Here is a 23356-nt window from a genome sequence, read left to right as displayed (position 1 = left end):
AAAACCCAGAGCCTAGAATTATTTTTTTTTTTCAAAAGCAAATGTATTTTCTGTTGTCTCTCCAGCAAGCAGGAATGAACAAATTCAGATGGCCCTGTCCTTGGCTGCAGTGAACGGCGTTTGCCAGCGACTGAATGACAACAAGGGCATTTGCTGTCTGCCTCTCGGGAGACTGAACCCCGAGCTGCTGCAGCTTCTGACCTTCGACACCCCAAGAAGGAGTTCACGGTGGACAGCGAGGCGCTCTGTGGCCCAGGGAACCTGGAGGAACAGGTCTCGGTGTTGTTCTTCAGTCGCTCAGTCGTGTCCGACTCTCTGCGACCCCCTGGACTGCAGCACACCAGGCTTCCCTGTCCATCACCAACTCCCGGAGTTTGCTCAAACTCAAGCCCATCAAGTCAGTGATGGACCTGGAAATTTATGCTCCATGTCCCGGAGGGTTGACTGTCTACGTAAATTACCTATCTGAGTTTCTTCTCCTTCAAGGAAGATTTATCTATCCTCCCCATTATGGATTTATCTAATCACTTATTTATGTCCACAGAAATGAATGGTTATTTGTTTTATACTTTGGGTTATAATCCAACCTTCCTTTATCTATTCTGTTGCACACACAAAAAAGTATCAATCACGACTCCCAAAACCCCACTGCACATTGCATAAGCCATTCTGGATTTTTACAGCTCAGGACTGTGATGGGGAAAAAAAAAAGACAACGGGCATAGATTGCACAGTGTCCCACAGCCTCTATGCAGTGCTCCGTAATTAAAATAGGATGGGACATTGTTTGTCATTTATACTGAAATAATAATAAGAAAAAAAAATAAACCATGCTGTGACAAACTGAGTCAGTGGGAACACATCTGATGAACAGTATTATCATGGGAACTTTCTAACACTCACGGTTAAGATCAGACTCTAAGAATGTTGGTGATGAAACAAAGACATATAACAGAAATATCTCCAAGACATCGAAAAAAAAATTAGCTTTGGACATATTAGAGAACCAAGAGCAAAAAAAAATTAAATAATAAGAATTAAAAAAAACAAACAAACAGGTTTTCTAAGTCTTCCGGGTAGAACAGAAGTCACTGCCTTGAGCTTTCTCTGATGAGTGAATTCAGTTGCAAATTTAGCAAAGACTGAGTTATTTTATAAGAAACCTCTTAACCTACCAGGGGAAAAAAAAAACAAACTCACTCTAAGAATAAGATTGGAATCTATGTAAATAGAAACATATTTTCATGTTTGGTGGTTTAGTTGCTAAGTTGTGTCCGACTCTTTGCCACCCCATGGACTGTAGCCCGCCAGGCTCCTCTTCCCTGGGATTCTCCAGGCAAGGATATTACACTGGGTGGCCATGCCCTCCTCCAGGGGATCTTCCCAACCCAGGGATCGAAGCCACGTGTCCTGCATTGCAGGAAGATTCTTTACTGACTGAGATACATTTTTTTTAATTGAAGTATAGTTGGTTTACAATATCGTGTTCATTTCTGCTGAGCAACATCAAAACAAACCATGCAGTCAAAAAACATGCAGAAAACCTAAATAGACATTTCTTCAAAGAAGACACACAGATGGCCAAGAGACACATGAGATGTTGAACACCAGTGAACATTAGAGAAACACAAATCAAAACTCCAATGAGGTTATCACCTCACACCAGCCAGCATGGCCATCATCAAAAAAATCTACAAACAGTGAATGCTGGAGAGGGTGTGGAGAAAAGGGAACGCTCCTACACTGTTGGTGGGAATGGAAATCGGGAAACCATTATGGAGAACGGTATGGAGATTCCTTAAAAAACCAAAAACAGGACTATGACGTGACTCTGCAATCCCACTCCTGGGCATACACCCACCCGGAGAAAATCATGAGCCGGAAGGATACGTGCACCCCAGTGTTCACTGCAGCCAGGACGTGGAAGCAACCTACGTGTCCACCAACAGAAGAACGGATAAAGAAGATGTGGTACATTTACACAACGGAATACTACGCGGCCACGAAAAGACTGAAAGCATGCCATTGGCGGCAGCATGGTTGCACCTAGAAACGATCACACTAAATGAAGTAAGCCACAGAGAGAAGGAGAAATACCACGTGATGTCACCGATACGTGGAATCTACTTTTAGAAGAGGATACGAATGGACGATCTAAATGGGAAGGCAATCCAAAAAGGAGGGGGTCGGTGTGTCCGTACAGCGGATTCACTTTGTTGACGGCAGAAAGTAACACGGCACTGTAAAACATCTATACTCCAATAAATTTGTTTTTTAATGATACCAATGAACTTATTTGTGAAACAGAAAGACACTCACAGAGACAGAAAACAAACTTATGGTGACCAAAGGGGAAAGGGCAGAGGAGGGGAAAATTAGCAGTTTGGGATTAAAAGATACACACTGTGCTTAGTCGCTCAATCGTGTCCAACTCTGAGACCCCATGGACTGTAGCCCGCCAGGCTCCTCTGCCCATGGGGATTCTCCAGGCAAGAATACTGGAGAGGGTTGCCATGCCCTCCTCCAGGGGATCTTCCCGACCCAGGGATTGAACCCGGGTCTCCTGCATTGCAGGGGGATCCTTTATGGTCTGAACCACCAGGCCTCCCTGTCCATCACCAACTCCCGGAGTTTACTCAAACTCATGTCCATCAAGTCAGTGATGCCATCCAACCATCTCATCCTCTGTCATCCCCTTCTCCTCCCGCCTTCAATCTTTTTCAGCCTCAAGGTCTTTTCCAATTAGTTACCTCTTTGAATCAAGCTCCAGAGGATTGGAGCTTCAGCTTTAGCATCAGTCCTTCCAATGAACACTCAGGACTGATTTCCTTTAGGATGGACTGGTTGGATCTCCTTGCAGTGCAAGGAACTCTCAAGAGTCTTCTCCAACACCACAGTTCGAAAGTATCCATTCTTCAGCACCTACTATTCTTTATTGTCCAACTCTCACATCCATACATGACTACTGGGAAAACCATAGCTTTGACAAGACGGATGTTTGTTATTGCCCGTGAGCATCTCTGCTGGATGAGATCAAAGGGTTGCTGGCATCATCAAAGGTCTTCTCTCTTTTAACAAGTTAGCCTTGCTTCCCAGTGATCTTCATGCATCTTCACTTCCATCCAAAGGAGGCGATGTGGAAAGTGCTTTCCTGTCCGCAAAGCTCACTGGACACACGCCCAGACCAGCTTTACTCAGGTTACTGAGGAAAGGAGAAAATGGACACAGAATTCTTTCTGACGGTGGCCAGGGATGAAGTTGGGATCTGAAACCTCCAGACAAGAGCCAGCGGTCGATGCGTGAAACCAGCAAAATCAGACAGATTGAGCAAATCTAATCGAATCCTTCCCCCCACCAACAAAACAAATAAAAAATCACCAAGGAAGCAACAGTGAGCAAAATACAGCCATGAATTATCTTTAGGAGAGAATCCTCATAAAGCCTCATGTTTTAAGATGATATTAAGATGACTTTAAGATGATTTTAAGATACTTTTAAGATGATATTAAGACAAGCCTCATATTTTAAGATGATAAATGCAAAGAAAGAGTTTATTTTTAGAACAAAAAACTAGGGTAAGTTTCCTTGGAGATGTGCCCTGGGTACCACCTTGGGGAAACGAACACCCATGGCAACAAACATCGAGATTCCTGCACGCACATGTCCGGCCGGGCATGGAGAACAAACTCAGAACCAAATGCTTCGTCTCCAACCTCCACACTTGCGCGGATGATGAGACTCAACTCGCAAGGGCTTTGTCTCATCGGGGAGGCGTCGACCCACAGCTAAAATTACGGGTTTCCGCAGGCCCGGTGTTGTGCTCTTTTTTTTTTTTTTTTTTGCTTCTGGGAGATGAGGGATAGGCGTGCATAAATTAACCCAAAGGTTCATGGCAGACAATAATTAGCCACGGGCTCAGTGGAAATAGTAGGGGCCTGATGGCACGTGTCACAGAACATGCAGTTTTCTCTCCATCTAGCGCGGAGAACGCCTGGATTCACACTGCTGCTGCACTGTTGCGGCAGTCACGACGAGACGCAAAATCTACACCACCCCCTCCACCAAAAAAAAGGAAAAGACACAAAACAAGAAAAGCTGGGCGTTGATTACACGTCCAGACACATACCTGTTTGCACGGCCACCTCTTATTATTTCCGAGCGATGGGGATTTTGGTCTCTGGGTTAATTGATGGCAGGGAGGTGGACCTTCTTACTTCCAGGCTCTCCTTTAATACAAGAGCCCTGAAAAATGTGTAAAAGCGGTTTGGTCCCTGCAGGCTGAGCAGTTCTTGGATACGCTGATCGGGCTACGGGTTTCACTTGAAATTAATAAGAAAATGTGTCCATTGAGAACATTTGTTGTTCAGTCACTGACTTGTGTGTGATTCTTTGCAACCCCATGGACTGCAGGATGCCAGGCTTCCCTGTCCTTCACTGTCTCCCGGAGCTTGCTCAAACTCATGTCCATTGAGTCAGTGATGCCATCCAACCATCTCAATCCTCTGTCGTCCCCTTCTCCTCCCACCTTCAATCGTTCCCAGCATCAGGGTCTTTTCCAATGAGTCAGCTCTTCTCATCAGGTGGCCACAGTATTGGAGCTTCAGCTTCAGCATAAGTCCTCCCAGTGAGTATTTGGGTTAATTTCCTTTAGGATGGTCTGGTTTGATCTCTTTGCTGTCCACGAGACTCTCAAGAGTCTTCTCCAGCACCATAGTTCAAAAGTATACATTCTTTGGCACTCAGCTTTCTTTGCAAAGGCTATAAGTAGCTTTCCCAGGTGGCTCAGATGGTAAAGAAGCTGCCTGCAATGCAAGAGACCCGGGTTTGATCCCTAAGTCATGACAATCCCCTGGGGGAGGGCCATGGCAACCCACTCCAGTGTTCTTGTCTGCAGAATCCCGTGGACAGAGGAGCCTGTGAACTAGAGTCCATGGGGTCGCAAAGAGTCGGACACGGCTGAAATGATTTGGCACGGCACCGCAGTGCCTAACATTAACCTCGCCTTTCCGTGTGTATTCTTCTTCTGATGTAGTGAACCCTGCTATCTGCTGCATTGATTTTCACGTTATTTGCAACCATATTCATATCACTTTGGAGTCTCTTTGCCTTGGACTACTTTTTTTTCCCTTTTTTAAAATTTAAAGATACATTTGTATTGGGGTATAACTGCTCTACGATGCTGTTAGTGTCTGCTGTACAGCAGCTGAACCAGCCATATGTCTACATAGATCCCCTCCCTCTGGAGCCTCCGTCCCCCCACCCAGCCCTCTAGGTCATCACAGAGCCCCGAGCCGAGCTCCCTGTGCTACGGAGCAGCTTCCCACCAGCTGTCTATTTCACACGACAGCCTATAGATCTCAGTGTGCTTTTTAAATCAAATTTCAGAATGATTCTGAGACGTCGCTCACAAAATTACTCGGAAGCATTCCTCCTCAACGCAGTCTCTGAATAATATAAACACCTCGAGAATGACTCGCAGGTTTCAGAGAACTCGGTTCGGAATTCTGTGACCTTGAACATTCTTATGCCGATAGCTCTTACTCAGCTTCTTCCTTAAAGCTGATATACGGACGCTTACTTTGTTTTTCTAGCTGTGGTAATGCATATTTTCCCTAGAAGCACGCCTTTTTATTCTATTTTTCAAAAATATCTGTATAAACCTCTGTCAGTCACACTGATTTTTGTGATGTGTGTACTGTTTTGGGGTTGATTGGGGGTTGATTTGGGGTATGTGCACTTTAATGTTCTTTTTCATACGCTTTGTAGCAGTGTAAGTCTAAGTGGCTCTGATGGTAAAGAATCCACCTGCGATGCAGGAGATCCTGGTTCGATTCCTGGGTTGGGAAGATCCGCTAGAGAAGGGATAGGCTACCCACTCCAGTATTCTTGGGCTTCCCTGGTGGCTCAGCTGGTAGAGAATCTGCCTGCAATGTGGGAGACCTGGGTTCAATCTTTGGGTTTGGAAGATCCTCTGGAGAAGGGAATGGCTACCCACTGCAGTATTCTTGGGCGTCCCTGGTGGCTCAGCTGGTAAAGAATCCGCCTGCAATGCAGGAGACCTGGGTTCAATCCCTGGGTTTGGAGGATCTGCTGGAGAAGGGAATGGCTACCCAGTCCAGTATTCTTGGTCTTCCCTGGTGGCTCAGCTGGTAAAGAATCCACCTGCAATGCAGAGGACCCTGGTTTGATTCCTGGGTTGGGAAGATCCGCTGGAGAAGGGATAGACTACCCACTCCAGTATTCTTGGGCTTCCCTGGTGGCTCAGCTGGTAAAGAATCTGCCTGCAATGTGGGAGACCTGGGTTCAATCCCTGGGTTTGGAAGATCCGCTGGAGAAGGGAACTGGCTACCCACTCCAGTATTCTGGCCTGGAGAATTCCATGGACTGTATAGTCCACGGGGTTGCAAAGAGTGGGACACAACTGAGCGACTTGCACTTCACTTTCTATATAGATCCATGATCTCAGTTATTCAATTCCTCCGTCAGTAACTGAAAAGTTTCATTTATTACTTTCTCGTGATGGATGCTTCTCTTTATCCACTTCCCAACTGAATGCTTAATTCATTATTTTAAAAGTAAACTCATTCCAGAAAAGGTCAGTCCCCTCACCCCACCCCACTCCAAGAGTACTTTTTGCCATACCCACAGAGTTCTGAAATGGTGATGAGTTTAAATCTTCTTCTTCCAAAAAGATATGTAAAAGAGAGTTTAAAACTATTCCGGTTGGAAACTATACTTCAAAAATATATTCATAGCAGAACTATGGACAATAGCCAAGACTCAGAAACAATGTAAGTGGCCAGTGAGAGATGAATGGATAAAGAAGAGGTGGTATAATGCAACGGAATATTACTCGGTCATCACAAAGAATGAGCCAATGGCGCACAGCATGGACCTGGGCAGTGTCGTACCAAGTCAGTCAGATCAAGAATGACAAGTGTATGACATTGCTCTTGTGTAGAATCTTCAAAAAGTGTACAAATGAACTTGTCTACAAAACAGAGTGACAGACGCTTATGGAATAGTTACGGAAAACTCCCGTACGCTGTTGGTGGGGAGGTAAGCTGGTGCAGCCACTGTGGAGAGCAGTATCGTGGCTCCTCAGAAAACAAAGATAGAGCTAACATACGACCCAGTAATCCCACTCCCGGGCATATTCCCAGAGGAAACCATAATTCATAAAGATACACGCGCCCCAGTGGTCCCAGCAGTGCTGTTCACAACAGCTGAGATATGAAAGCAACCTAAGTGTTCGTCGACAGATGAATAGATAAAGAAGACGTGCTACCTACAGAGTGTGGAATATTACTCGGCCATAAGGAAGGTTGGAACAGTGCCATCTGCAACTACGTGGACGGACCTAGAGATGATCTTGAGAGTGAAAGTGTTAGTCACTCTATCACGTTCGACTCTTTGCAACCCCACTTTGCAAATGCATGGACTGTAGCCCACCAGGCTCCTGTGTTCATGGAATTCTCCAGGGAAGAATACCAGAGTGGGTTGCCATCCCCTTCTCCAGGGAACCTTCCTGACCCGGGGGTTGAACCTGGGTCTCCTACATTTCAGGCAGATGCTTTACCACTGAGCCACCTGTGAAGTCACAGAGATGATCTTACTAACTGAAGTAAGTCAGACAGAGAAAGATAAATGCCACATGATATCCCTTACTTGCAGAATCTAAAAATATTTTATAAATAAAGTTACCTACACAATGCAAGAGACCCAGGATGGATCCCTGCGTTAGGAAGATCCGCTAGAGAAAGAAATGACAAGCCAGTGCAGTCTTCTTGCCTGGAGAATTGCAGACAGAGGAGCCGGGTGGGGTACAGCCCATGGGGTCGCGACGAGTCAGACATGACTGAGCACACACACACACACACAAACAGAAATAGATTTACAGATGCAGAGAATAGATTTCTGGTTGCCAGAGGAGACAGCAGTGAAGGAAGGATGGATGGGAGTTTGGAGTTAGCTGATGCCAACAATTGTATACAGGATGGATAAAACACCAAGGTCCTACTGCAGAGCTCAGGGAGCTAGAGTCGATATCCTGGCATAAACCAGCATGGGAAGCAATGTTTTAAAAAAGAATGTATAGATGTGTGTACAACGGAAGGGCTTTGCTCTACAGCGGACCTTGGCACAGCATTGACCATCAACTGCACTTCAGTAAAAACGTTCCAGTTGGACGATCACGTTTCTTTGTGAATATTCTTGTTTTCAAATGTTGTCTTCATGACAGTATGGCCCCGAATATGGTTGACCTATTTATACCACTTGGAATTTTTTTTCCTTTCTGAGCTAATAGTTGATTTATCTATTTTTAACTGCAGGGTAATGGCTTTATAATACCGTGTTGGTCTCTGCCATGCACCAGCACGAATCAGCCATAAATATACGCATGTTCCCCTCCCTCTTGAACCTCCCTCCCACCTCCCTCCCCACCCCAATGCTCCAGGTTGTCTCAGATCACTGGTGTGAGTTCCCTGAGTCACAGAGCAGACGCTCACCGGCATCTATTCTTATATACAGCAGCGTATATGTATCCATGCTTCTCTCTCCTTCTGTCCCGTAGCTCAGCTGGTAAAGAATCCGCCTGCAATGCGGGAGACCCTGGTTCGATTCCTGGGTCAGGAAGATCCCCTGGAGAAGGGATAGGCTATCTACTCCAGTATTCTAAGGCTTCCCTAGTGGCTCAGCTGGTAAAGAATCCACTTGCAATGCTGGGAGAACTGGGTTCGATCCCTGGGTTGCGAAGATTCCCCTGGAGAAGGGAAAGGCTACCCACTCCAGTTTTCTGGTCTGGAGAATTCCAAGGACTGTATAGTCCATGGGGTCACAAAGAGTCAGACACGACTGAGTGAGTTTCACTTTCACAGTCTCCTCCTCCCACTGTGCCCACAAGTCTGGATCCCCATTCCTCTGCAAATGAACCGTATTATAGAGACTGACGTAAGTCAGAAAGATAAAACAAGGACTGGATATTAATGCGTATATGTGGAATATAGCAAGATGGAACTGACAGTTTGAAAGGTCATTTCTGTTTTATGGATATGGACTTTGTTACACACCCGTGAAATTTTCCTTCTGTTACATAACTTAAATCCTTAATTCCGATTGTCTTCTTGTCTTCTTAATCTGTCATGCTGCACTCGTTTAATATGCTTGCTATTTCTGGTAACATGGAAGGTTAACTCACTTGACCCACCATTCCTGCTGAAAGACACTGAAAAATGCTGGATGCTTGTATTTGTAAAGACTCTCACTACAAGCATCTCAAGACTGACGGGATAACAGAGCGTCACGCCAGGATCTCGAAGGCAGCATAAACACGAAGAGCCCTGAAGCCACTTTTTCTTCAGAGAATAGTCGGAGAACTGGTCAGACTTGAGCCACACTTTGGATGTATCCTCTGATATCTCCCGGAACAGAAGACAAAGGTTTTCATGTCCTTGTTAAGGTTAGGAGTCTAGTGAGACATTTCCCTCCAATACTCTGGCCACCTGATGCAAAGAACCGACTCACTGGAAAAGACCCTGATGCTGGGGGAGATTGAAGGCAGGAGGAGAAGGGGGCGACAGAGGATGAGATGGCTGGATGGCATCACCGACTCAACGGACATGGGTTTGGGTGGACTGGGGAGTTGGTGATGGACAGGGAGGCCTGGCGTGCTGTGGTTCATGGGGTCGCAGAGAGTCAGACACGACTGAACTGAACTGAACTGAATAATACTGAGAGGATATGTGTCTTTTTCACCTTTAGTCTCTTACAAGAGTCCAGGGGAGTTTTCCAGCAGCTATATAGTCTCTTACAAGAGTCCAGGGGAGTTTTCCAGCAGCTATATGGTGGATGAGAACACAAGAGACTGAACACAGAAGCAGATATAGGAATCTAGCTGGACTTACAAGTATCCATTCTCCCCCAAACTCCCCTCCCATCCAGGCTGCCACCTGACACTGAGCAGAGTGCCCTGTGCTGTCCAGCAGGTCCTTGCTGGTTCTCCATGTTCAATACAGCCGTGTGTCCATGTCCAGCCCAGACTCCCTGACTACCCCTTCCCCCATCCTTCCCCCTGGTGACCATACGGTTATTACAGAGTATTGAGCAGAGTTCCCTGAGGTGTCCAGCAGGTCCTTGCTGGTTCTCCATGTTAAGTATAGCTATACTTGTTAATTTTAAGCTAAGCAGTCTTGGTTGGCTCTCTCCTAGCTTGATACACACCCACACTCAATATATGTTCCCGAGTTATTGGTCTATGCTTCCTCAAGGGGTTCTCTGCTGCTGTTGCTGCTAAGTTGCTTCAGTCGTGCCCGACTCTGTGCGACCCCATAGACGGCAGCCCACCAGGCTCCCCCGTCCCTGGGATTCTCCAGGCAAGAACACTGGAGTGGGTTGCTATTGCCCTCTCCGCAAGGGGTTCTCAGCGGCGCTCAAAAAATGCTAGCCCTTGAGTTCACTCACTCCAAAGATTCCATCAAAGGTCAGATTGCAAAGTGCTGAGCAGTATGGAATATTCTGATTGTAACAGCTTCATCAGCCTGGTCCTAGGTCTTAGACAAATGTTTCAAACAGGGTTGCCGGCTTTAGCAAATTGAAACACAGGACTCACAGTTACATTTGAATTTCGGATTAAAAAAACAAATATATGTTCTTTGGTATAAGTAAGTCACAACCATAGCATGGGACATACTTTTACTAGATAAACTACTTGTCTGAAATATTGTATGGGAGTACTCTTGCCTGGAAAATCCCATGGGCAGAGGAGCCTGGTGGGCTGCAGTCCCTGGGGTCGCACAGAGTCGGACACGACTGAGCGACTTCCCTTTCACTTTTCACTTTGATGCATTGGAGAAGGAAATGGCAACCCACTCCAGTGTTCTTGCCTGGAGAATCCCAGGGACGGGGGAGCCTGGTGGGCTGCCGTCTATGCGGTCGCACAGAGTCGGACACGACTGAAGCGACTTAGCAGCAGCAGCAGCAGCAAGTATTGTTTATTATCCAATATTTGATATGTACTTATACTAAAAAAACTGTTATTTATATAAAAAGTTCAGAGACTTACCTTGTAGTCCTCGAGCTTGATTCCTGGTCAGGGAACGGGATCCCGCACGGCGCAACTTAAGAGTCCATGTGCTGCAATTAACTCCAGCACAGCCAAATAAATAAACAAATTTTTTTTAATAAAATATAAAAACTAAACAAATGCAAATTTAACTGGTGCCTTGTAATTTAAGGGCTTCCCTGGTGGCTCAGATGGTAAGGAATCTGCATATAATGCAGGAGACCTGGGTTTGATCCCTGGGTCGGGAAGATCCCCTAGAGGAGCGAATAGCTACCCACTCCAGTGTTCTCGCCTGGACAATCCCATAGACAGAGGAGCCCGGTGGGCTACGGTCCATGGAGTCGCAAAGACTCAGAAACGAGTGAGCGACTGACACTTAACTCGAGATGTAACGGGGCAACTCCACTTCCAAAGGCATAGCTTGATTTCTAGCAGCGGAAAAGAAAGGGAAAAAGACAGTTGGTGTCAACAAAATGCAAAATGTCCATACCGTGTGACCAACAAGTCCTGTCAATCGGGTTTATTCTGAGCAAATAATACAATTATGAGGAGGAGGAAAGCACAAAGGTGGCGACCACAGCACGTTTTTATAGGCGGCTGGATACAGAGCACGTTGCATTGGATAAGACGCTAGGCTGTCAGCACAACTAATGGGCAAAGCCATACGCAAAATTTTCACGAATGAATATCAAATTAAATATTAGAACGCTATAATTACAAACACATTTGCACATCATAATTACTAAACAAAAGACTCAGAATGGCGGGGCAATTAGATTGTGCGTGGGAGATGTTTTATTTTAATATTCATGTTGCAGTGATCGTATTAGAGTTCTCCAGAGAAAAGGAATGAACAGAATGTGCATGGGTACATATGTGTGTATATAGTATACCTATGTATATGTGTGCACATAATGTACATGTGTGTGTGTATACAGTATATGTAAGTATACATGAATATGCAGTACATGTATACGCGTATACGGTGTATGTATGTATGCGTGTATATGTGTATATATAGGATTCGTGTATATATGTACATACGCACACGCACATACAGCATACGTGCACACACTATATGTATGTATACATATATGCGTGCATAGTGTGCACACATGTGTACATATGTACGTGCACACACAACATACATGTGCATGTATGTACACGCATATGTGTACACACGGTGTGTGTGTGTGTGTGTATAGCGTGTGTGTATATATGTACACATGCACGTGCATATACAGCCCATGTGTGTATATGTGTGTGTATATATGCATATGTGTTCACAGTATATGTATATATGTTTATATACAGTACATGCATATATGTGTGTGTGTATATGTGTGTGTGCAGTATGTCATGTGTGTGTGTATATGTGTCTATACAGTATATGTATATATACATAAGTGTATATGGAGGATTTGTACGTGTGTAAATATGTACATGCATGTATACGTGTGTGTGTGTACATGTGTGTATATATGTGTTTGTGTGTGTTTACATATGCATGTGTGCATGCTAAGTTGCTTCAGCTGTTTTTGACTCTTTGCAACCCTTTGTAGCCCACTGGACTCCTCTGTGTGTGGGATTCTTCAGCCAAGAATACTGGAGTGGGTTCCCATGGCCTCCTTCAGGGGGATCTTTCCTACCCAGGGATCAAACCTACATCTCTTATATCTCCTGTATTGGTGGGCGTGTTCTTTACAACCTGGGAAGCCCCTGTATAAAGACCCTGATGCTCAGCAAGATTGAAGGCAGAAGGAGAAGAGGGCGACAGAGGATATGGCTGGATGGCATCACCAACCAATGGACATGGACTTGGGCAAACTCTGGGAGATGGTGAAGGACTGGGAAGCCTGGTGTGCCGCAGTCCATGGGGTTGCAAAGAGTCAGACATGACTGGGCGACTGAACAACAACAACATATATATGTGTGTGTGTGTGTGTGTGTATAGAGAGAGATTTTTTTAAGGAATTGACTCATGCAATTACATGCAGTTACAGAAGCTGGCAAGTCCAAAATCTGCAGGGTAGATCAGCAAGCTGGAGACCCAGGAAGGAGATGACATTTCAGGTCAAGTCCAAAGGACGTCTGCTTACAAATTCCACGTTTCTCTGGGGAGAGCACTCTTTTCTTCTATTCATGCCTTCAACCGATTTGACCAGGCCCACCCATGTTATGGAGGGGCAATCTGCTCTACTCAAAGTCTAACAATTTAAAGGTTAATCTCGTCCATTAAACACCCCCATAGAAACATCCAGAATAATGTCTGACCACATAGCCAGACACGATGGTCAAGACAAGTAGACACAAAATTAACACAAGTACTAGGGCTAAAATAAATACTTAGAAATAAAAAAGCAAGAGTGAATGTAAGGTGGGAAACTGGAAGTAGCCAGAATTTACTTTTTACTTTTTTTATTTTGGGGGGGGATTTCCCTGGTGGTCCAGTGACTAAGACTCCCTGCTCCCCACGCAGAGGGCCCAGGTTTGATCCCAGGTCAGGGAACCGGATCCCACATGCTGCAACTGAGAGTCAGCTTCCATAATTAAAGACCCCCACATGCTACAACTAAAGATAGCCTTAAGTCATGTTAAATAAGACCAAGGAGATCCTTGATGAAAACCCAAACTCAACTGTGTATGATCTGATGTTCTGAGCCTCATAGCTTATTAGCAAAAGCATCATCATCATCACCATCATGTGAACATCGCGGCCATTATTGTGTGAGAAACATCATCGTCTTCATGCTGTTATCACCATCCCATCATCATCGCCACCATCACCATCATCGTCACACCATCATCAAGTCACCGTCAACACCATCATCACTAACGTCACCACCATCATGTCATCATCCGCACCATCACCTTCATCCCTTCATCACCAAGACCATCGTCACTATCACAGGACATCCATCACCATTATCAGATCATCATCAACACCATGACCTTCATCCCTTCATCACCAGCATCATCATCATCACTACCAGATGACATCATGACCATTATCGTATCATCAACACTATCACCTTCATCCCATCATCCCCAAGATCACCATCGTCATTATCACAGGACAGCATCACCATTATCGTATCATCAACACCATCACGCTCATCCTGTCATCAGCAACATCACTATTATCATCACCATCACCTGACATCATCACCACTGTGTGTCATCACCACTATCACCTTCATCCTCTTATCCCCATCCCCATCACCACCACCATCAGCACCACCACCATTATCCACGAGGTTCTGAATCCCCATGGCGAGTCGTCAGAGCCTATTCAACTGACCTGAAAGGACTGTCTTCCTCTTTTCTTCATCCCAGAAGGACACTCATCTGACGGATGTTTTCCTCCGGGCGGTGGAGCATCCTTGGTGGCCTGAAAACAAGGAAAAGTGATGATCGCATGTCCTTGTGAGACAGCCTCTAAGTGGCCTCAAAACAAATTGGTCTGGCTTGAGCCTCCTACATGATTTCTGTGCAGTTTCACCTCCCTACCCTCATTTGTCGTGTGTCACAGTGTGGTTCCTTAGGAATCAATTAAGAGAAATTGAAGACAATAAGGTCTCTTTCTGTCCTTTACATTCCCTTCAACAGATACTGGTTTCTCTCTGGAGGAACTGACTGTCCTGAATAAGCAGAGGCAGAGAAATGTTCATTTCTGTTATGTTGCTCTTCTGAGAAAAATGACAGGCATGAGCCATCTCTGATGTGTCCACATTGAAGGTAAAACACTCTTGTGGCCCCATGCACTGATTTTTAAACAGTAGCTTTAGAAGTAGGGCTTCCCTGGTAGCTCAGCTGGTAAAGAATCCACCTGCAATCCAGGAGACCCAGGTTTGATTTCTGGATCAGCAAGATCCCCTGGAGAAGGGATAGGCTATCCATTCTAGTCTTCTTGGGCTTTCCTGATGGCTCAGCTGGTAAAGAACCCGCCTGCAATGTGGGAGACCTGGCTTCGATCCCCAGGTTGGGAAGATCCCCTGGAGAAGGGAAAGGCTCCCCACTCCAGAAGTAGGGTGTGCCTGTGTGACACTGAACTCAAATAGAAGTCAGAGAAAGGGTCCACCCAAACTGTGCGAGGAAAACGTGCTGGGGAAAAGTGTTGGAAGAGAAACTTAAAAACAGTGCTGTTGCTTAGATCAGACATGGTTGCTCAGATAAGACATGGCTGCTCAGATCAGACACGGTTGCTCAGATCAAACGTGGTTGCTTAGATTAGATATGGTTGCTCAGATCAGACATGGCTATAGGGGACTGAAGTTTTCCCTTGCCCATGGGACCCATGGAGGCACAACAGAAAATCAAAGACTCCAAATATGTCAGTATTTGAGCTGCTGTGGTGGATGGTTGCACTGTGGCCTCATTAATGAGGGCTGGGCAGGGTACTGTTGGCCAAGCTAGACCCCAAGACCCAAATGTTAGTGAATCTGGAAGTACAGCAAGGGATCAACAAGGCCAGCTGGAGACTCCATGGGTCCGAACAGCTATTCAAGCAGACGAATGGCCCAGACTGCCAAGGTGACATGGCCAGCTGCCTGTTCAAGGCGGATGGAGCCTGGTGAAAACCTCAGAGAGGAAAACTTTGGAAAATGAGGCGAGAGGCTTGTGCCATTGGAATGAGCCACCATCCACACACCCAACCACTCGCCATCCATTCATCTATTTATACATTCATTCCTCATCCATTCACTTATGCACCCATCCACAAATCCATCTAAGCCTCTAACCATCCAACCATCCACCTACCCAACCACTCACCATCCATTCATCTATTTATCCATTCATTCCTCATCCATTCACTTATGCACCCATCCACAAATCCATCTAAGCCTCTAACCATCCATCCATCCACCTACCCAACCACTCACCATCCATTCATCTATTTATCCATTCATTCCTCATCCATTCACTTATGCACCCATCCACAAATCCATCTAAGCCTCTAACCATCCATCCATCCACCTACCCAACCACTCACCATCCATTCATCTATTTATCCATGCATTCACCATCCATTCACCGTCCATTCACTTATGCAGCCATTCACAAATCCATCTAACCATCCACCCACCCATCCAACCACTCACTATCATTCATCTATTTATCCATCCATTCATTCATCCATATATTCATTCATCATCATTCACTTATGCAGCCATCCACAAACCCATCAAAGCATCTAACCATCCATCAATCCACCCACCCAGCTACTCACCATCCCTTCATCTATTTATCCATCCGTTCATTCATCCATGCATCCATTCATCATCCATTAACTTATGCAGCCATCCACAAATCCACCTAACCATCCATCCACCCATCCAACCCCTCACTATCCACTCATCTATTTATCCATCCATTCATTCATCCATCCATTCATTCACCATCATTCACTTATGCATCCATCCACAAATCCATCCATCCATCCATCCACTCACCCAACCATCCCCTCACCATCCATTCATCTATGTATCCATCCATTCATCTATTTATCCATCTGTCCATTCATCCATGCCTTCATTCATCCATTCATTCATTATCCATTCATTTATGCATCCACCCACCCATCCACTCACCATCCATTCATCTACGTATCCATCCATTCATCTATTTATCCATCATTCATTCATCCATTCACTTATGCATCCATCCACTACTCCAGTGTTCTTGCCTGGAGAATCCCAGGGACAGCGGAGCCTGGTGGGCTGCCATCTCTGGGGTCACACAGAGTCAGACACGACTGAAGCGCCTTAGCAGCAGCCACAAATCCATCCAAACATCTAACCATCCATCCATCCATCCACCCAACCACTCACCATCCATTCATCTATTTATCCATCCATTCATCCATCCATCCATTCACCATCCATTCACTTATGCATCCATCCAGAAATCCATCTAACCATCCATCCACCCATCCATCCACCCACCCAACCACTTACCATCCATTTGTCTACCTATCCATCCATGCATTCATCCATCCATCCATTCACCATCCATTCACTTATGCATCCATCCAGAAATACATCTAACCATCCATCCACCCATCCATCCACCCACCCAACCACTCATCATCCATTCATCTATTTATCCTTGCATTCATTCATCCATGCATCTATTCATCATCCATTCACTTATGCATCCATCTACAAACCCATCTAAGCATCTAACCATCCATCCATCCACCCACCCACCCACTCAGCATCCATTCATCTATTTATCCATCCATTCATTAATCCATTCACTTATGCATCCATCCACAAACCCATCTAAGCATCTAACCATCCATCCATCCACCTACCCAACCACTCACCATCCATTCATCTATTTATCCATCCATTCATTCATCCACTCACTTATGCATTCATCCACAAACCCATCTAAGCATCTAACCATCCATCCACCCACCCAGCTACTCACCATCCATTCATCTATTTATCCATCCATTCATCATCCATTCACTTATGCATCCATCCACAAACCCATCTAAGCATCTAACCATCCATCCATCCACCCACCCAGCTACTCACCATCCATTCATCTATTTATCCATCTGTTCATTCATCCATGCATCCATTCATCATCCATTAACTTATGCACCCATCCACAAATCCACCTAACCATCCATCCACCCACCCAACCACTCATCATCCATTCATCTATTTATCCAACCATTCATCCATCCATCCATTCATCATCCATTCACTTACACATCCATCCACAAATCCATCTAACCATCCATCCACCCATCTGTCCATTTGCCATCCACCCATCTACATATCCATTCACCACACATCTATCTATTCATTCACCCAACCATCCACCCACTGATCCATCATCCATCCACTTGGACATCCATCTACTAATCCATCCATCCATCCATCCATCCATTTAACAAGAAAACATGATATATGAGGAAATTCCCCAGCCTTGGGGCCTCAAAGGCATAAAGACGCAGTCGTCAGCAGAACTCCAGGCTCCCAGTCAAGGCTGAGGCTCCAAGAAGAAAGAGCCTGGAGACACAGGGGAAGGAGATGAGCTTGAGCGAGTCAAAGCCTAGGCTGTAGCAATCTCTCGCTGCAGAGGAACAAAGGATGACAAGGACCGGGATGGACCGCGTCGTCGGGCTCAACCCAGCCTCCAGCGATCGGCACCAAGGCACCTCCTTCTCGGGCAGCCTCATGGGAATGCGGACAACATTTGACCTTCTCCACAAAGGTGCTGCTTCAGAAAGGGCTTCCTCCATGGGGAGCTTTCAAACTCACTCGCGGTTTTTCCAGGACTCATTGGAAAAGACCCTGAGGCTGGGAAAGACTGAGGACAAGTGGAGAAGAGGACAACAGAGGATGAGATGGTTGGACGGCGTCACTGATTCAATAGACATGAGTTCGAGCAAACTCCGGGAGACAGTGAAAACTCAGAGAGATACTTACTGAGGGGAAAAATTAGCTCTGTGATTTGAGCTGTTAGGATGCAATCTCTGTGATCCAAAGCTCTTTGGAATGAATAACTGTGAACTGTCAGGCTTGGATAAGGGCAAGGTCAGAAAGGGAGAAGAGACATGTCTGGCTGACTCTCTTTGTCCATAAATATTTACGTAGACGGAGACAAGGAAATAAACTGTTTCTCACTTCCCAGGTGGCTCAGCGGGTAAAGAATCTGCCTGCCAAAAAGGAGATGAGGGCTCGATTTCTGGGTCAGGAAGATCCCCTGGAGAAGGAAATGCCTATCCACTCCAGTATTCATGCCTGGAGAATCCCATGGTCAGAGGAGCCTGGCGGGCTGCAGACTATGGGGTCACAAAGAGCTGGACACAACTGAGTGACTGAGTATGCACACATGGTCAGGGGTTGGGGGTGGGCTTCCCAGGTGGCTCACTGGTTAAGAACCTGCCTACCCATGCAGGAGATGCAGGTTTGATCCCTGGGTCGGGAAGATCTCCTGGAGAAGGAAATGGCAACCCATTCCAGTATTCCTGCCTGGAGAATCCCAGGGACAGAGGAGCCTGGCGGGCTACAGTCCATACAGTCACAAAAGAGCTGGACACGACTTAGTGACTGAACAACAACACAGTCTAGGGAGAGTGTGAAAAACCTCCATCAATCTAGGAAAGGACGTGAGAAACATTAGTAGCTTCTCCCATGCTTCCTTCTAAAAACGGTGTTTCAGATGGGGCTATCGCAAGCCATCTTCGCTGTACAACCTTGACGGCACAAAGAGTAAGGCTGCCTGAGAATTAAAGCAGGGACATCAGAGTTTCGTCGGTGCTCTGTGATGGCGTAGTGGAGTGGGATGGAGGGGCGGGAGGGAGGCTCAAGAGGGAGAGGGTATGTGTATACGTACGGCTGAATCACTGAGGAAGGCTTTCTGTTAAAATAGTCCAACTCTCACAGACGTATCCAAAATCACTGCAGATGGCGACTGCAGCCGTGAAATTAAAAGATGCTTGCTCCTTGGAAGAAAAGATATCACCAACCTAGACAGCGTATTCAAAAGCAGAGGCTTTACGTTGCCAACAAAAGTTCATCTAGTCAAGGCTATGGTTTTTCCAGTGCTCATGTATGGATGTGAGAGTTGGACTGTAAAGAAAGCTGAGCGCTAAAGAATTGGTGCTCTTGAACTGTAGTGTTGGAGAAGACTCTTGAGAGTCCCTTGGACTGCAAGGAGATCCAACCTGTCCATTCTGAAGGAGATCAGTCCTGAATATTCATTGGAAGGACTGATACTGAAGCTGAAACTGCAATCCTTTGGGAAGAACTGACTCACTGGAAAAGACCCTGATGCTGGGAAAGATTGAAGGCGGGAGGAGAAGGGGATGACAGAGGACGAGATGGTTGGATGGCATCATTGACTCGATGGACAGGAGTTTGACCAAGATCAGGAGTTGGTGATGGACAGGGAGGCCTGGCGTTTTGCAGTCCATGGGGATGCAAAGAGTCGGACACGACTGAGCGACTGAACTGAACTGATCGCTGAATCACTTTGCCCTACAGCAGAAACTAACACAACATTGTAAATTAATTGTACTCCAATTTACAAAAAAACCCTGAAATCTATGCTCATCTCTTACTCCAGGGATGCAACCAGCCATCTGTTGAATGCAAACCAAGAGTCTGCCCAGAACTGCTTAATTGCAGAGCTGGGGAACACCCAAAAGTCTGATTAATGGAACCTGGCTCAGTTCTACTGCAGGCAGATGGAAACATGACTGAGATTTAATAAGCGGGAATCCAGTTAATCGTATTTTCCCGGGTGTGTAGAGAGACTGAGCTAATGTGAGAAGAAGCCGTCAGCTTCAGTGAACCCTGCCCAGAGTGTGTACTGGACAATGGAACAGGCATCTGATGGGTGCTGGTAGGTGGCGGACACAACTCACCATCCTCAGAGTCTCATGTTAACGAGAGGGTCAATTCCTAGGCAGGTTGATGAGAAGTCCGGACTCCCAGAGGAGGAGGAGGAGGAGGAGGAGGAGGAGGAGGAGGAGGCGGAGGAGGAGGGAGGGGCCTGGGGATCTTGAAAAAGAGACAGGGGTCTGGAATTCTCAAAGAGGAGGAAAGGACAAACGTGTTTTTCTCTCTGCATTCCTTAGCCTACATTCCTTGGCATCACCAACTCAATGGACATGAGTTTGAGTAAACTCCGGGAGTTGGTGATGGACAGGGAGGCCCGGTGTGCTGCAGTCTATGGGGTCGCAAGGAATCAGACACGATTGAGCGACTGGACTGAACTGAACTTCTGTAGTCTTAGTCACATAAGTTTTTTTTTTTTTCTTTGATGATTATACAACAAAAAACTCAGCTTAAACTCTGTACTGGGGATTATATAAAAACAATGTATCCTGCTTGAGGACAGTTTCTCCTTCTGACTAAACCTGATATCTTAAAATGTATATTATGGGAGTGGGTCTGGTAAGATCTTTCTACTGTTAAGTTCTAACCCTGCTATCTTAAAATGTAAATTGTGGGACTGGGTCTAGTAAGATCTTTACAACCTTGAGACATGCTTTTGATTTATTATATAACCAATTCGAAAAGTGTATAGCTCCCTTGCTTAGATTAGGGAGGGGGCACGCTCTGTCTTCCTTCTGATGTCTCTGTCAGATGCTTTCTCTGACCCTTTTCACTGTAATAAAACTTCTGCCGCACAAGAGCCCTTGAGTGATCAAGCCTGGTCCCTGATCCCGAAGCTAAATCTTGTTCTTCAGAGATCACGAATCCAATACCATTCACTGTAAGCTATCATTAATACATGCAGAACCAAAGTAGAATCATCCGTTGATAGGGGCTTCCGTGGTGCTCCAGTGGTTAAGAATCCGCCTTGCAATGCAAGGGATGCAGGTTCGATCCGTGGTGTGGGAAGATCCCACATGCGGTGGGGGCAGCTGAGCCCACCAGCCACAGCTGTTGACCTGAGCTCTAGAGCCTGGGTCTGCAAGAACAGAAGCTACCAAAACGAGAGGCTTGTGCACCAAAGCCAGAGAGGAGGCCCCGCTCACCACAGCCAGAGAAAGCCCGCACACAGCACCAAGGACTCAGCACAGACAAAAATAAATGTTTCTAAAAACCACCAATTATAACAAATCTAGCCTTTTGGTGTGGGCTGTGTTTATAATGGAAGAGACAGTATATGCTTTGTTGAAAGTGAAAGTCGCTCAGTCGTTTTGCGACCCCATGGACTACACAGTCCGTGGGATTCTCCAGGCCAGAATACCAGACTGGGTAGCCTTTCCCTTCTCCAGGGGATCTTCCCAACCCAGGGATCGAACCCAGGTCTCCTGCACTGCAGGTGGATTCTTTACCAGCTGAGACACCAGAGCAGCCCCTTGTACATGGGAGGTGTCTTCAAATTTGCTGTGAACCAAAAACAGCTCTAAAACATAGAGTCTGTTTAAAAATTAAGCAAGTAACAAATGGCATTAAGGACAAAAAAGCATTCATAACATCATATATATTAGTATTTGTATATGTACAAAGAGTGTATCAATAATATCTATAATAGTATCTATAATACCTATATTATATACATATATAATAGTATAGAATATAAATCTTATATTAATATATCAGATCAGATCAGTCGTTCCGTTGTGTCCGACTCTTTACGACCCCATGAATCGCAGCACGCCAGGCCTCCCTGTCCATCACCAACTCCCAGAGTTAACTCAGACTCATGTCCATCGAGTCAGTGATGCCGTCCAGCCATCTCATCCTCTGTCGTCCCCTTCTCCTCCTGCCCCCAATCCCTCCCAGCATCAGAGTCTTTTCCAATGAGTCAACTCTTCGCATCAGGTGGCCAAAGTACTGGTGTTTCAGCTTTAGCATCATTCCTTCCAAAGAAATCCCAGGGCTGATCTCCTTCAGAATGCACTGGTTGGATCTCCTTGCAGTCCAAGGGACTCTCAAGAGTCTTCTCCAACACCACAATCCAAAAGCATCAATTCTTCGGCGCTCAGCTTTCTTTATAGTCTAACTCTCACATCCATACATGACCACTGGGAAAACCATAGCCTTGACTAGACGGACCTTTGTTGGCAAAGCAATATCTCTGCTTTTGAATATGCTATCTAGGTTGGTCATAACTTTCCTTCCAAGGAGTAAGCATCTTTTAATTTCATGGCTGCAGTCACCATCTGCAGTGATTTTGGAGCCCCCCAAAATAAAGTCTGACACTGTTTCCACTGTTTCCCCATCTATTTCCCATGAAGTGGTGGGACCAGATGCCATGATCTTCATTTTCTGAATGTTGAGCGTTAAGCCAACTTTTTCACTCTCCACTTTCACCTTCATCAAGAGGCTTTTTAGTTCCTCTTCACTTTCTGCCATAAGAGTGGTGTCATCTGCATATCTGAGGTTATTGATATTTCTCCCAGCAATCTTGATTCCAGCTTGTGCTTCTTCCAGCCCAGTGTTTCTCATGATGTACTCTGCATATAAGTTAAATAAACAGGGTGACAATATACAGCCTTGACGTCCTCCTTTTCCTATTTGGAACCAGTCTGTTGTTCCATGTCCAGTTCTAACTGTTGCTTCCTGACCTGCATACAAATTTCTCAAGAGGCAGATCAAGTGGTCTGGTATTTCCATCTCTTTCAGAATTTTCCACAGTTTATTGTGATCCACACAGTCAAAGGCTTTGGCATAGTCAATAAAGCAGAAATAGATGTTTTTCTGGAACTCTCTTGCTTTTTCCATGATCCAGCGGATGTTGGCAATTTGATCTCTGGTTCCTCTGCCTTTTCTAAAACCAGCTAGAACATCTGGAAGTTCACGGTTCACATAT

The 23356-nt window shown here is 45.7% G+C and overlaps 1 protein-coding gene across 2 annotated transcripts in view; it reads right to left on the bottom strand.

Moving 5' to 3' along the window:
- The window catches only part of LOC138986416 (uncharacterized), a 100163-nt gene that overhangs the window by 50395 nt on the left and 26412 nt on the right, over positions 1–23356 (bottom strand). For both annotated transcript variants that reach the window (XR_011463269.1, XM_070366097.1), the window contains exons 2-3: positions 14364–14453; positions 11063–11490 (exon numbers count right to left, since the gene is read on the bottom strand). The gene's annotated coding sequence lies outside the window, so the exon portion shown is untranslated. The remainder of the gene's footprint in view (positions 1–11062; positions 11491–14363; positions 14454–23356) is intronic.

The sequence above is a fragment of the Bos mutus genome, chromosome X (genome assembly GCF_027580195.1).
Source record: "Bos mutus isolate GX-2022 chromosome X, NWIPB_WYAK_1.1, whole genome shotgun sequence".
NCBI classification, from domain to species: domain Eukaryota; kingdom Metazoa; phylum Chordata; class Mammalia; order Artiodactyla; family Bovidae; genus Bos; species Bos mutus.
This window is presented reverse-complemented; position numbering and strand designations above follow the sequence as displayed.